This window comes from Echinops telfairi, unplaced genomic scaffold (assembly GCF_000313985.2).
Source record: "Echinops telfairi isolate 266 unplaced genomic scaffold, ASM31398v2 ScPeMD7_9;HRSCAF=40, whole genome shotgun sequence".
In the NCBI taxonomy this organism is placed as follows: Eukaryota; Metazoa; Chordata; class Mammalia; order Afrosoricida; family Tenrecidae; genus Echinops; species Echinops telfairi.
In genome coordinates, this window is record NW_022103906.1 from 61,177,590 (window position 1) to 61,191,464 (window position 13,875).

Consider the following 13,875-nt stretch of genomic DNA (forward strand, 5'->3'; position numbering starts at 1 on the left):
TTTCTATGAGTTGCAACCAAGTATATAGACAAAGGGGTTTTAATCGGTGGAAGAGTTGAACCAGCTATAGAAGGTTTATGTTTTAACATGAATGTTTTATTTCAGGCTAGATGTTTAAAAACCCAGACGTTGCAATGTAGGAGGAGCTCCATTAACAAGTATGATGCATAAAATCGTTAGCATGTTTGCCATTTGATGAACAATTACTGAAGAGATTAATTTCTTATTTGAACCTTTATTAAGAGATCACAAATGGGAGAAAGCAGTCAAAATTTTGAAAAGATAAAAGGGCTTGTCTAAGAATTTTCAATCCAGATGATGTTGAGATTTATCACTACTATAAAATATAATGTCCTTCAATATTCTATGACAAATGATGCTTTCCTTCCCTCTTCGTCTACAAAGCACATGCAAACCCAGCCTGTGCTTCCAGAGCACGTGAGTTAAGAGACCTCAGTCCTGACAGCTGGACAAGAGAGCAGGGATGTTGGGCTCAGAAGCCAACAGCATGGACAGAAATGGAACATCTGTTACTACATTTGAGGATTTTTAAAATAAGCTATTTTTCATCGATGTTCTTGACATCAATATGCATTCAAGTTTTTAGTTACTTAACACACAAGAAAAACATTCTTTCTAACACTGGGGTAGGGGGAGGGATTGAAAAATGTAGCTATGGAATCTTGTTTGATCTGTGAATATAAAGAAGACCTAAACTGGTGAAAATGAAGAAAGAAAACATCTGGGATTTTAAAAACTGACAATAGAATTTGGAGGTTTGTATGCGAGTGAGCTCATGTGCATGTGCACACGCACACACTCTCTCTCTCAAGTCACATTTACCCCTCTATCTAGAACATATGGACTTGCAGATTTACATGCCGAGCAATACGTTTCTGTCTGGTATCAGATGGCTTAAATTTGATGAGAACTATCCAGCCCCGTGATGAGCTTCTTTGTTACATATTAGCTAAATCATATGAATTAGGAATCCCACTAGGACACGAGGGGAAAAATGGAACAGCAATAATGAACCTTTTGGTATTTGTTTTGTGTGATTGAATAATAGGGACACTTGATGGAAATTTAAAAACTTACTTTATAATAATCATTGGAGGACTCGTCTGTACCCAGTAGTTAGGGTGGTATTTTATATTTTAATTCACGCTTTCACACTAAACAAGATCCTAAAGTGGGGAAACACCCTGTAATTTTAAATATAGCGGGCAGCTGGAGAGTGCAAATGTGTGTGCTGAAGTGAGGGGTGTGTAAGGGGCTTTCAGCTGTGAGTGTTTTGGGTAAATAGCTGCAAATCACATAAAGCACACACCGTGGGAGAAAGATCATAAAGCTTGCAGGCTCTTTCTACATAGTTGGCAAATTTCATGGGAAATCTCGAAAATAACTCTTGTAGACAGGATAAGAGGCTCCTCCACAGACCTGTTTTGGCTAACCACTATTAGCGTTTTCCTTTCATTTGGGAGATCAAATATTTGGGAGATTAAATTTTGATTCTCAAAAGAGGATCACATTCTGGGTGGCCCCAGGAAAAAGGCCGATAGCTTTTTATTTTTCACCTGGCAGCAAAGGAATTCTTAGGTTTCGTCAAGAACAGATGTAGCCACTCCTTGAGTAAATGTACTAGGTCACTCTGACTAAGGGATTCTAGCCAACAATTTTGATTCATCTTTGCAAACAGATTCATATATTTTTGGCACTGTGGTAGAACAGATGTGTGACTCCTCACACTATTACACGTTTCTTGGTTATACCAGGGCGGTGATTGTGTGCAAACACTTTCAAATGCCTCCTCTCTCTGGTCATGGTTGGGAAGGTGTGCTGCCAATTAGGATCCATTATTCTCTGCCTTTTTGTTTTTCATTAAATAGCAAATGACTTGATCATCAGACTGGAAGACTATCAACCCTGGGAATGCTTTGAGGACATCCCTACTTCCCCTTTCCTCTCTCCTCCAACTGATCATCCTTACAGAGAATTTGCTAACTCCACTTGCCCCTGCCACCAGTCATCAATTAGCGGAAGAAATATTTTCTTATGTTCTTAGCAAGGTTAGGGAAGTCTTTTGGATGCTCTTATGTGATCACAGACATGAGAAAAATTGTTGGCTTATATGAAGGGACTTTAAAAAGTTCATGAAAAATTTTCATGATCTTTTTTGTGTTTTTTTAAGCTGTTTTATTGACATGTATTTATCCTTTGCATACAAAGGTACTTCAGTGGTTAAAATATATTGAAAAGAGTCCTAATCATCACTGCAATCAATTTTAGATCAATCTCCCCATTTTTGTGTGCATTGTTATCAGCTCCCCATTTCTCTCTAACCTCCCCTGTCATAACCCTAAGGATATATTAATCCAGTTATTGTCTCTATAGATTTACCTACCTTGGGTTTCATTGTAAATCCTATAAGCCAAAGCCAAAGGAGAGACCAGTACCAGAGCCTAAATTGGAGATTATGGTTTGCAGAAAGTTACAGATGCCTGTGGAAGCCCAAACAAGATAAAGTTTTGAGATCTGTACAGGAAATCAGCCTCCGATGACCTCTCTCTATCCATAACTGTGACAGAGAGCATTGGAGAGATGACTGTAGGAGATCAAAATGATAAACCGGACTTGAATGGTTAAAACTTGTCCGTTGCTGCCCTCTCTGATGCATGCTGGGCCTAATCTGGTTTTCAAAAATTTCTGTTTTTGTTTTTTTTTCATATTGGGGTTATCTCAGATGTATTTTGTCATTGGAGGTGATCCTCTTGAATTTTGGTTAAGTATTTGTTTTCTGCTTTTTGATAATTGAACCCCAGGATTGATGAACCTATAGAGAAAGAAAGCGGAATAATGTTTCCTGAGGGTGTGTGTGTGGTTACAGTGGAGGAGGGAGGGTAAGAGGAGCTGATACCAAGGAGTCCAAGAAGGATGAGAATGTTTAGAAACTTATTAACTTTTTGTGATAGCAATTGCACAATACCGCTTGATGTGATTGAACTATGGAATTATATATCTATATCCCAATAAAATGTTTTTGGAAAAAAGAGAAAAATCATCCCAAAAAATCCCTGTCGGCAACAACAAAGTGAAATACATTTAATCCCACAAACTAAGAAACAAAACGTCCCCCCTTGCTCCCTGGCAGTGTCGTGTGGTCCCACGTTTTGTGGCTGACCACAGGCCGGCAGTGGAAACACAGAGCTGCTCCATGGAGAAAGATGTGGCTCTCCCCTCCTGTCGAGTCTCACAGTCTCAGAAACCCACAGCGGCCGTTCTGCTCTGTCCTACAGGGGCGCCCGGAGTTGGAATTGTTTGGTGGCAGTGAATTTTGTCAGAAAGGCACTATCAGGAGAAAGGAGCCATGGGAGGCCATTCACCTTGGGGAAGTTGATGGAGATGAGAATGTGTACCACAGAATGTGGGCAGAAAGAGAAGCTCACTCAATGGGGTAATTGGCCACCTGAGAGAAATAAGGAAATGCGCAATAGCCAGATGTGTGCCTTGGTTCACAACATTATTCCTAGCAGCTCTGGCTTTCCTGGGCAGAGGAAGGGAACACGTCTATCTTGTACTGGGATCACAGAGGAGAGATCCTGGCTTTTTCTCTGTTGTACTTTACACGGAATGCTTCCCACTCAGCGGAAGCCCACTGAAAGCTTGTGGAAATGAGTCTGTTGGCTCACAGTGAAGGCAAAGGAGCGCTCAGGGAGCTTGGAGACTTCCATAAGACATTGTAAGAGGGTCAGCTTTCGGTATAAGCAAAAAAAATTTAAATTTCTGGATTCGTCTGACCGGTACTGTGAAATATATCTAGCATGAGAAAATAAAAACAAAAAGCAAATATACATATTGGATCTGAGAAACTCAATCCAATAAACCATCCTTATTGGCATGGCAATCTCTCATGGGTAACGTACAGGTGACACAGTAGTTTCTAATTGTACCATTAGTTAAACACATCTGAGGGAAAATTTACTTATTTTCCTTTAGATTGTTATGGATTTTTGAAAGACAAAGAAGGTAAAGTGAATAGAACGTGGCATATTTTTTTCAGCTAGTTAATTAGGACTCTTAATGGGGAAAAATTCACTAAATGTGAAGTTTAAACTTAGCTATTTTTGAATTTGAATTAATCTAAAAAGCCAAATTTTTGTTGGCATTGGTAATGAGGGCTTCTTTAAAATGTTCTCATAAATCAATGAAGATTTAAGATCTTCCTCAGATTCTGAAGATAAACTCATATTTGGGCTGTGATGAAGTGTGAAAAATTTCAGGATGAAATGATTATTTTCATGAAATGATGAGTGTGTGAGAACATTTCTCTACTAAATTAATTACAGCAATAAATACTACAACCAGTATAAAATAAAATGTTGAAGAAAAATTAGCTCTAAAATTCAAGGAAATAGGTCAATGGGAAAATGGGGTTTTATGTCAATACTTACATATGCAGTACCTTTAATGAGATACTGTTATGATCTCATCTGACAAATAACAAATTGGATGAAATTGATTTTAAAAGTTTGTTGGATTGATTGTATTTTTGTAGAGACTGTATTAAGTGTTTTTCTGCCTAGGTTTTTCTAATTTCTGTAATTCTGAAAGACTCCTATGGTTTATGTACCTATTAAAAAACAAAACAGCAGAATTGCTTCACATTAAGCCTAAGGAAAGAGAAGTAATATATATTTATTAAGTTCTAACTTTTTAGTTCTGAGATATCATTGCTCTTGGATTGGTCTCAAATTAAACTAATAATTTTAGTCTAAAGGAATCGAATATTGTTGTGTGATAAAAAGAAAATAATGCTAAAGATAACCTCTAAAATCACACATAATTTCTAGTAATTTTCTTTGAACAACAAACAAATAAACAAATATTAACCCAAATAACTTATATCACTCATATAGAATCTGTAAAAAGATTCTATATAAATGCTAAAAATAATAGCCAAACTATGTTAAAATTATGATAGATTGCAACAAAAATGTTGCTATGTCACTTCTGATAAACTGTCCTGTAAAAAAAGATTATTTTTTTCAATTAACAAATAAAAGAAGAATTAAATAATATTAAATACTGACAATTTAGTGAGTGTTTTCAGCAACATGTAATTTCTTTTGAATCAGTCAATAACAAAAGAAATTGACAAAAATTAAACATGGTGAAAGGAATACATACCTTTGCTAGTGGCTATTTTGAAATATTATTATAAGCCAAAACTTTGGGTTTTGGTAACCACAGAGATGTAATTTGTGGTTGTGTTTTGTGTATGTTGAATACATGAGGTAAAGTGGATTACCAAAAAAAAAAACATTTACCACTCCAAATTTATGTAATAATCTACTCAGACATAGTAATGGGCCATCTAAGCATGTCAGAAATCTTAATGAGTTGCAAAAATTTGAGTTTGCTGATTAAAACATAATCTTTATTTCAGTGCAGCAGGGAAATATTTTACTGATTATGAAAAAAATAACTTTAAACAATGAGCAAAATCATAAGCAGGCTTAAATTTATAGCAGACATGAGCAAAAATGTAAGCGAAAGCAAAAAAAAAAGATTAAAAATCTAGACTGACATGCTTTACTAGTTAAGCTCAACTCTAATGAGTGTTAAGAAGATTTTTAGGGTTTTTTTTTCTTTTCTGTTTTTTTTTTTTGGTTTAAGGATGAAAGATTATTTGAAGGCAATACTTTCAGGGATTCATCCAGCTTCCAAGACTCCAGAAACTCCGGAGTCTAGGAGAATTGAAATTCCTTTCTGCATGTTCTCTTTTTGATCAAGATTTACTATAGATTCTTTGACACCAATGGTTATTGTGGTAGCTGGCCGCCATTCAGGTCTCCCAGTCTCATGGCAAAGGTGGGCAGCTCATGGAAGTACTACCTACTTCTTTTTATCATTTATTACAGATGCTTCTTCCTCCATTGCTTGTGGGGCATGGAAATCAATAGATATACATTGGGTGACCAATTGTAAGCTTTTAAAACTACATTGCACTAGTCAAAGAACTAGGAGATAGAACAGAAAAGCCAAACACAATAACAGATCAATTAAATGGAGCTGGTTCTTGACACTGATTCTAAGCCTTGAAACCAAGGAACCAACCCCCCGGGATGTGTAAGAACGATTCAGACGAGATACTACTGACAACAGCCACTTGCAAGACTGGATAGGAAACGTAAAGAGCAATGAGTTTATGTTAATGGGAGATGAACGATTTGGAGAAGGAGGATAAGAATGGTTGAATCATTTGGAGCATGTCCTTAAACTGACATGCAGACATGTTTGAATCTGTGTATGTTCTAATGGAAATCATCTCAAAAACAACACTTCCAAGAGAAAAAAGCTTGAAAAAAATCTTGCCTGAAATATTAGTATTGGATAGCTACTGTATTATCTATTGAAAACCACTCACACAGATGTGTGTGTGTGTGTGTGTGGTTTTCAGACACAAATTCAGTTTTCAGACTATATTTAAGAATCAGTGAAGCACCACAAAACTACTTTCAGTGTGAACTAATCCTTTCCCATTTTCTCTTCTCAATGAAGCTGGACTGCATGAAACGAATAAAGCTGCTTCCCTTGATCTTATCAGCCTACAGCAGATGAAGAAGAATCTCAAAGGCACCTGCGTCAGTAACTGCACTTGTTAAAATTGTTGGTGAGTCAGACGGCCCCTAAACTGATCGAATCGAATGACAGTTTGGGTGAGCCATCTGCCAGTGAAAAAGTGCAATAGGGCAAAGCAACATTTTAAAGCCCATATTTGATGGGAGAATAATTATATCCTTATTGAATAGGGGGAGGGGGAAGGATGTAGAGTGGAGAAAAGGAGAATAAATATGGTTTCCTGATCAGGTTGGTACTGAAAGCATTAGAAGATGCTGACCGGCATACAGATATGAAATATGTTCTTTATACAAATGTCTCACTATCTTGGGCAACACAGACATTTTCCTTGCCCAGTGGTACTTCTTCAAGTGCTTGAGATAGAAAGATAAAGCTTGATGTGTCCAATGACCTCTAACTTTCAGGCTTAAATATAGATGATAATTTTTGAATCAAAGACCTTGAACAAAGTTAGGAATTTTGTTCTTACAGCATAAGCAAAGCTGTGAGAAAACGACGTTTCTTCTAAATTTTAACTTGAGATTCAATATCAAAAGAATGCCAAGTTTTAAAATATACCAGAGTTCTAGCTTTGATTAGTATGGAATTATTTCAGAAGCGATTAATTGGATACGTTGCTGTTGTTAATTGACATGGAGTCAGTTCAGACTCTTAGTGACCTTGGGTACAACAGAAAGAAACAATGCTTGGTCCTACCCCGTCCTCAAAACAGTTTCTGTGCTTGAGTCCATTGTTGCTGCTGTTCTTTCAATTAATCTCATTGAGGGTCTTTCTCTTTTATGTTTTTATTTTCACTGAAACTCTATTCACCAAGCGTGATGTTCTTCTCCAGGGACTGGTGTCTTCTGATAGCATGTCCATAGTACATGGGATGGAGTCTCACTACCCTGGTTTCTAAGGAACAAACATTCTGGCTGTACTTGTTATAAGACTGCTTTGTATATTCTTCTGGCAATTGACAGTATTCAAAAGAGACTTCACAAAGCTTGTGGAAAAGCTTTACAAAGCTAACGACATCTGCCACAATATACTTTACAATGCTCTCAGATACCAAGGCTATTCACATCACTCATCTACGGTCAGAGTGGATGCATCAGGGGCTTAATCCAGGTGTGGACGCTGCAAGTGGATAGTTAGCTTCCACTGTCATCTAGAGCTTTCCAAAAACCAAAGCTCTGATACCATTTTCTCCTTGAGACTTGAATGTTTTTCTTTACAATACTTGGATCAAACAGGCTGGTGTGCTTTTTCCATGAGGACTGAGTTGATGCCTCACTTAAATGGCTGCTTGCTTGAACACAAGCCTTTAAGACCTCAGATCCTATGCTTTCTGATAGCCAGGCTCCACATAGTTTCTCCGCCACACTTTGCTATAGTACCCATCACTCCAGTGATCTCTTCATGAGGGTAGGCATGAAGCAGGGCCATGTGATAAGATCTCGTTGTTCTGAGATGAAGACTAGGATTAAGTGGGAGCCCCAAATCCATTCTTAAAGCTATGATTATACATACCTGGTTCACCTTAGAGATATCATTGTCATTTTATGGTAGAAAACACTATCATCTTAACAATCATCCTCCTGGGTCATAACACTGTTGATAGTGTTAGTTATTAAGTATAAAATTAAATTAAGTATACAATTTAAAACACTGTTGACAGAAGGGAGTTATATGAATATAGACCAGCTATGAACCATAGTATAAATTACTGCACTATTTATACAAACAATAGAGGTTGGTGATAGGGCAAAACTTTCAAAAACATTCATTCACAAAGGCAGAGCTACACCTAATACATTAATACATGTCAGAATAAAGCAAGGAGGACATTAAAATAGTAGATATATGGCAGGTCTAGACCACCATTCATTGTGCACCTTCAAGACAAGAAATTTGAACCAAAGTCCAATTTCCACCCATTCTATGTCCCAGGGATAGCAGTTGCCTGTTTCTTTCAGACACATAATCACCTTCCTCACGACATACATGCCCCTCTCCCCAGCCCCTTTGTGACTTGACTTTCCAGTAAGGGTTCCTTATCAGTCTGGTAGGAGTGTTTCCTGGATTGATGCTGTAAATCTTCATGGGAGCAAAGGACCTCACTGTTCTTCCAAAAGGCAGCTGAGTTGCTATTAACTCCCCTTTGCCTAACCCACAGTTCCAGGGACCTAGTGTGAAAGGATACTCCTTGATTTGTGTAATATGTTATTTCTTGATTTCTTGAATACTTTTCCCATGACTGTTGGCTGTGGATGAGAGTAAAATGACATTCTTGAATGTTCAATATCATGATGTTGTTTAGTGGTCCCATCAATGTGATCCTGGGCACATGTAACAACAAAGAATGATGGAAGGGCTCTTTTGACTAATAAATATTTTATGCTCTTTAGTATGTCTTATGTCCATGTTAAAAATAAAATAGTTGATCCATGGAGAAAGATTAGGGTGAAAGATGCCAAAAAGAACCACTGTGCTCCAACCTTTTGTGTATACAAAAAAATATATAAATATATATAAATTTTTATAAATAAAATATAAAAAGAACCACTGTGCTCCAACCTTTTGTGTATACAAAAAAATATATATCTTTTGATAGGTGCTTCTGTTACTTTCAAACTTGAGAACTCAGATTTTGGGTACAGTACTAGTCAGAGACAGTCAATCTTTTCTGAAGTTGGTTGAAAGAAAGAGAGAGCGAAGAGTCTAAAGTGAAGCACTAGAGAAGAAAAAGAACTTTGAGGAAGGAGACTATCAAGAAGAAAAGAAGCTATTCTCTCTCTTTTTGGTAACTGTTAAGCATAATGGAAGTTATCCAACGTGGGTGACAGGAATTTGAATTTCTGAAGGATTGTTTCCAAGAAGAACATCTCCCTCAAGGTGGAGACTTACATTACATTTCCTTATTGTGGTGTTTAACTGTAGCAACTCAGCTTGCAATAGCTTTGTGAATCTAGAAATGATTACAAGCATCAGGCAGAGCCTCTTGGAATGAATCAGGACCCAGGTGCGTTCAGGTCTCTAAGCTAAGACCAAAGATAGCCTCCTTCAAAACCCAACACTGCTGCTGTGGGAATAATGAAAGAGGAATTTGGCCCTAAGCCCTGGTCTTCCACTTTCATGAGGTTACTACAGGTTCTAATAAACTCAAAAAGGTCCACAAGATAAGTTCTAGAATCTGTCTTTGCCCCTGGTAAGAATTGTCTCTCTTCATATCAGTGTGCTTGTTGCGGTCCATAACTCAGGAATGTTCACATTGAGTATGTTCACATTTGAGGCATATCTGGGAGAAAATTGGAGCTCCTCTTTTCTAGGAATAAAGGCAGGAGCTAAGTTTTAACCATCAGAAATATTAGGGTGTCTTAATAACTTTTCAATTCTTTAAAAAGTCCTTTGCATGATATCCCAGAAATATGAATTTTAATTTTAGAAGGGATCATGATGAGCTTATTCAATACTTTATTTTACAGGCAATGGAATGGAGGTCTAGAGGGATTAAGCGACTTGCCTAAGGTCATTTTTGTAATATGGAAAAAAAATCTTGAACTAATTTTTCCAGCATTCAGGTTTGGGGTGGGGAGGGCAGGGAAAAAGAGTATTTCATTTTTTACTGCCTAACAAATCACTCATCTTCCCCTGTCATGTTCTCTTTCAAAGACATCTTACATTCACTCGATCCAGATCTTGACTGTAAGAGGAAAGTCTATTAAGAACATTCCATGAATAGATGAGTTTAGTTTGAAACACAGAAGGACTAATTGTAGAAAAAGCAAAAAGTACGGGTAAAAGCAAACTTATGAAGAAAAGACCACTACCTTTAAATAAACCAAAGAACATGTGAATGTGTGATAGACTTTGGCCACTATGGACATGGTTAAGCAAAGTGGAGGACATTGGAGATTGGCACACAGTGAGGCAGAGGAAAGGATACATTGAGACACATTGCATGGTTAGGCAGGTGGCCGGGAAGGTGAGGACGAATTAGACAAAAGTGCCTGGCACTTACTGTGTGACTGTGTGTGTTAGTTAATACAAGGAGCACAAAGGGGTGACAGCAAACTAATTAATTTGGATATTGTTTATAGTTTGGTACACAAGGAAGTTTGTTGTTTTGTTTATAGATAAACCTAAGCCCTTTTTTGAGATGTGTAAATTTATAAAATGTCTGACATTGTACAACCCCTCACAAAATTGACACATACTTCCAAAACCCACTGACAGGCAGTGAAATCTAATAGAGTTAATACATATTTATTAATATAATGGTGTGTGTTAGTGTGCTAAACCAAACGTCGGTAGATTAGAGTAAAATAAATGCGCTACTAGAAATTTAGATTATAAGTCAAGTAGCACTACACCATACTCGTGCTGAATAAACAAATACCTGGTTGTAGATTGGCTTTCTGAAGGAGACATCAATGGAAACAAGTGGTTAAAGTTGACAATGGAATTGTACAAAAGACCCTTATTAATGAATTTTCTAATCTTCACGTTTATGGACATCAGCTCCTGTTTGCACACTGTGTGCCTAAATACCAGTGCAGTACAACCAAAGACACTCAGGGCTTGATGCGAACGATGCTCAGTTACCTGCTCCTCGGCCTCTGTGAATACTGACATGTCATTCTCTCTTACGCTGGGAGGGCTCTGATTTCTCTCTCTCTCTCTCTCACTGTCACTAACTTGGAGACTGTTGAGTTGGCAAAGCCCCTAACCAGATCCCAGATAAAACTGACCATTTACAAAACATCAAATCTTCTGCAGATTTGGATTAAGGATTCTGACCTTAAAAAAAGTTCTACTCCCAGACAGCCCTTCTCTTTGTAAATACGATAAACCGATGGCTATTTTGCTCAAAATCCCTGACAGTAGTAAGATTACGTCACTCTTCAAATAAGTTCTTACTTATTGGCTACCTTTTGATGGGCTTATCTGCTGCCAGCAAGTAACGGATAACTGTTTTGGTGCCGCTGGTCATGCCAGGCCTATAAATGAGACGGTCTCCTTGTGAAGCCTGAGCATTTCAGGGAGGTCTCCACGGCGCACACTTTGGAGAGAGTTGGAGCTGCCGTCATACTTTTATTTGTGTCCCCTGCCCTCATCTATTTAGGGTATGAAGTGCCACCTGTCAATAGGATGGGTTCATAAATGGACTTAAACTAAAGGGTGGTGTTTGATCTTCACTAGCATCTTTGAAATTGGCAATACAACCAACATCTCCTACCCTATTCAGTAAGATCAGCTCATTAGCCAGGAGGTATCAGATGTTCATATTCGGTGGCATTTTCTACGAAAACTTTCAGTTTTTAAAATCCACTTTTTCTTGATCTGCAAAAACTTCGGGTTTTTAAATTTCTCAGTAAGGAATTCAGGATTAATTTACCTATTTATTTTTCGCCTATGTACAAAACACAACAAATTCTGAGGCTTATTTACATGAGCAATTAAAATGCCTTGCATATATTTAAGAACATCGTGGAAAAAATATAAATTATTTCAAAAGCTTTAGTCAAACATCAGGAGGGTTCTATTTTGACTGGGACTGTCTTATTTTTCTAAAACATTTTAACCTCGAGTGGCGCTTTCCGATTCTGCTTCAGCCTTAGAAAGTCTCATAGAAAACAAATGTAGGACAGTTCCACATATTTACAAAAGTATTTTCATTCATATTGGCAAGAACATTTAGGATTTATAGTCTCATGAAAGCATAAATATAAATGAATTTTATCTTATATATGTAGATGATGTTAGAGGCAAAACACTTTGTATTCACTAATACCAAATTTGGATCCTACAAAATATTGGGATGGATGCTAGAGAAGTGGGGTGTTTGTGTGTATATGGTGCCTGCCTTCTTTGGTTCAAATGGTCTGCCTATCTATAATTCATTGAAATTTTTTTTGTGGGATATTTCCTGCCTTTTCCACAGGTGTGTAAGGATGTAGGCAGATATGACATGTGCTCAGAAGGTGCTTGGATGAATTGGACCACATGTATTCTATATATTTGCTTAGTTACATGAAAATGTAGACATTAATTTTTACATTTATAATTATCATTTGAAATTCATTTTTAGTCAGTAATTTCCATTTAAACATGTGTCAATGTATTTATAATAAAGGAGAATACAGATAAACCTTCCAGAACATCTCTGGGAATAAGGAATTATATTAATGACACTCTTAATGTCATTTATTTGACATGGGATCTGATTATGCTATTAAAGATCTAGTTCTTATGATACTCACACGGGGATTAGAAATAACTGAATTGGGGAAACATCCCAGAAACTAGGAATAGTTATTTTTAAACTCTGTGGTAGAATTCGCACATTTAAAATGGTACAATTCACAGCTCCACCTTTTTAGGAATGCTAAATCTTGTTTGAAAAGAGATTCATATATTCATGATAAATTAGAAAACAATTTGGAAGCAAGCTATAAAATGTCTAGAGGGTTTTCGCCTGGGTGCGTCATTCTGAGGGAAATTAAGAACCTGGGCAAAAATGACTGAGGCGGGGGCTGCTGACCTCAGGGAGGGTCAGGGGAGGGAGATCTTGGGCTGACCTTTATGATGTGCAGTTGTGAGTTATTAATAGGGAGTGAGAGGACAAAGCAGGAACAATGGTCAAATGTGAGCAACGCCGGGGAATGCTGGGTCGGCGTACTGAGCAGAGAGGCAAGTAGCTCCTGATGGAGGGATTCGGTGAACAATGAACCGCAGCATCCTCACAAGAGTTGATGCAGTGGTCCTCCACCTTCCTAAGGCCGCGACCTTTTCACACTGTTCCTTGTGTTGTGGGGACCCCCCCCAACTATAAAATCATTTTTATTGCGACTTCATCACTGTCGTTTTGCTACTGCTATGAATGGGGCGACCCCTGTGAAAGGGTCGTTTGACCCCCAAAGGTAAGGTGACCAGATGTCCCGCTTTTGGAGGGACAGTCCCGATTTTTAACAATTTGTCCCGAGTCTTGCGGTGTTTTAAAAAAGTCCCGAATTTGAACAAATGATCCTTGAACTAACTACAAGCTTTTCTTTCTTGGTCTATTTTAATTGGTTCTTTGTCAGTGGCTTGATGTTGTTGCTGTTTTGTTGTACATTGTTGCTTGGTTTTGCTCTGTCCCATTTTTGTGCATGTTGTTGTCTCCGCAAGTCTGTCTGGATAGGACAGGCTGGATGAACAATCTGGAGGAGAAAACAACGGGACTGACAGTTCCGGGGGGACATGGGAGAG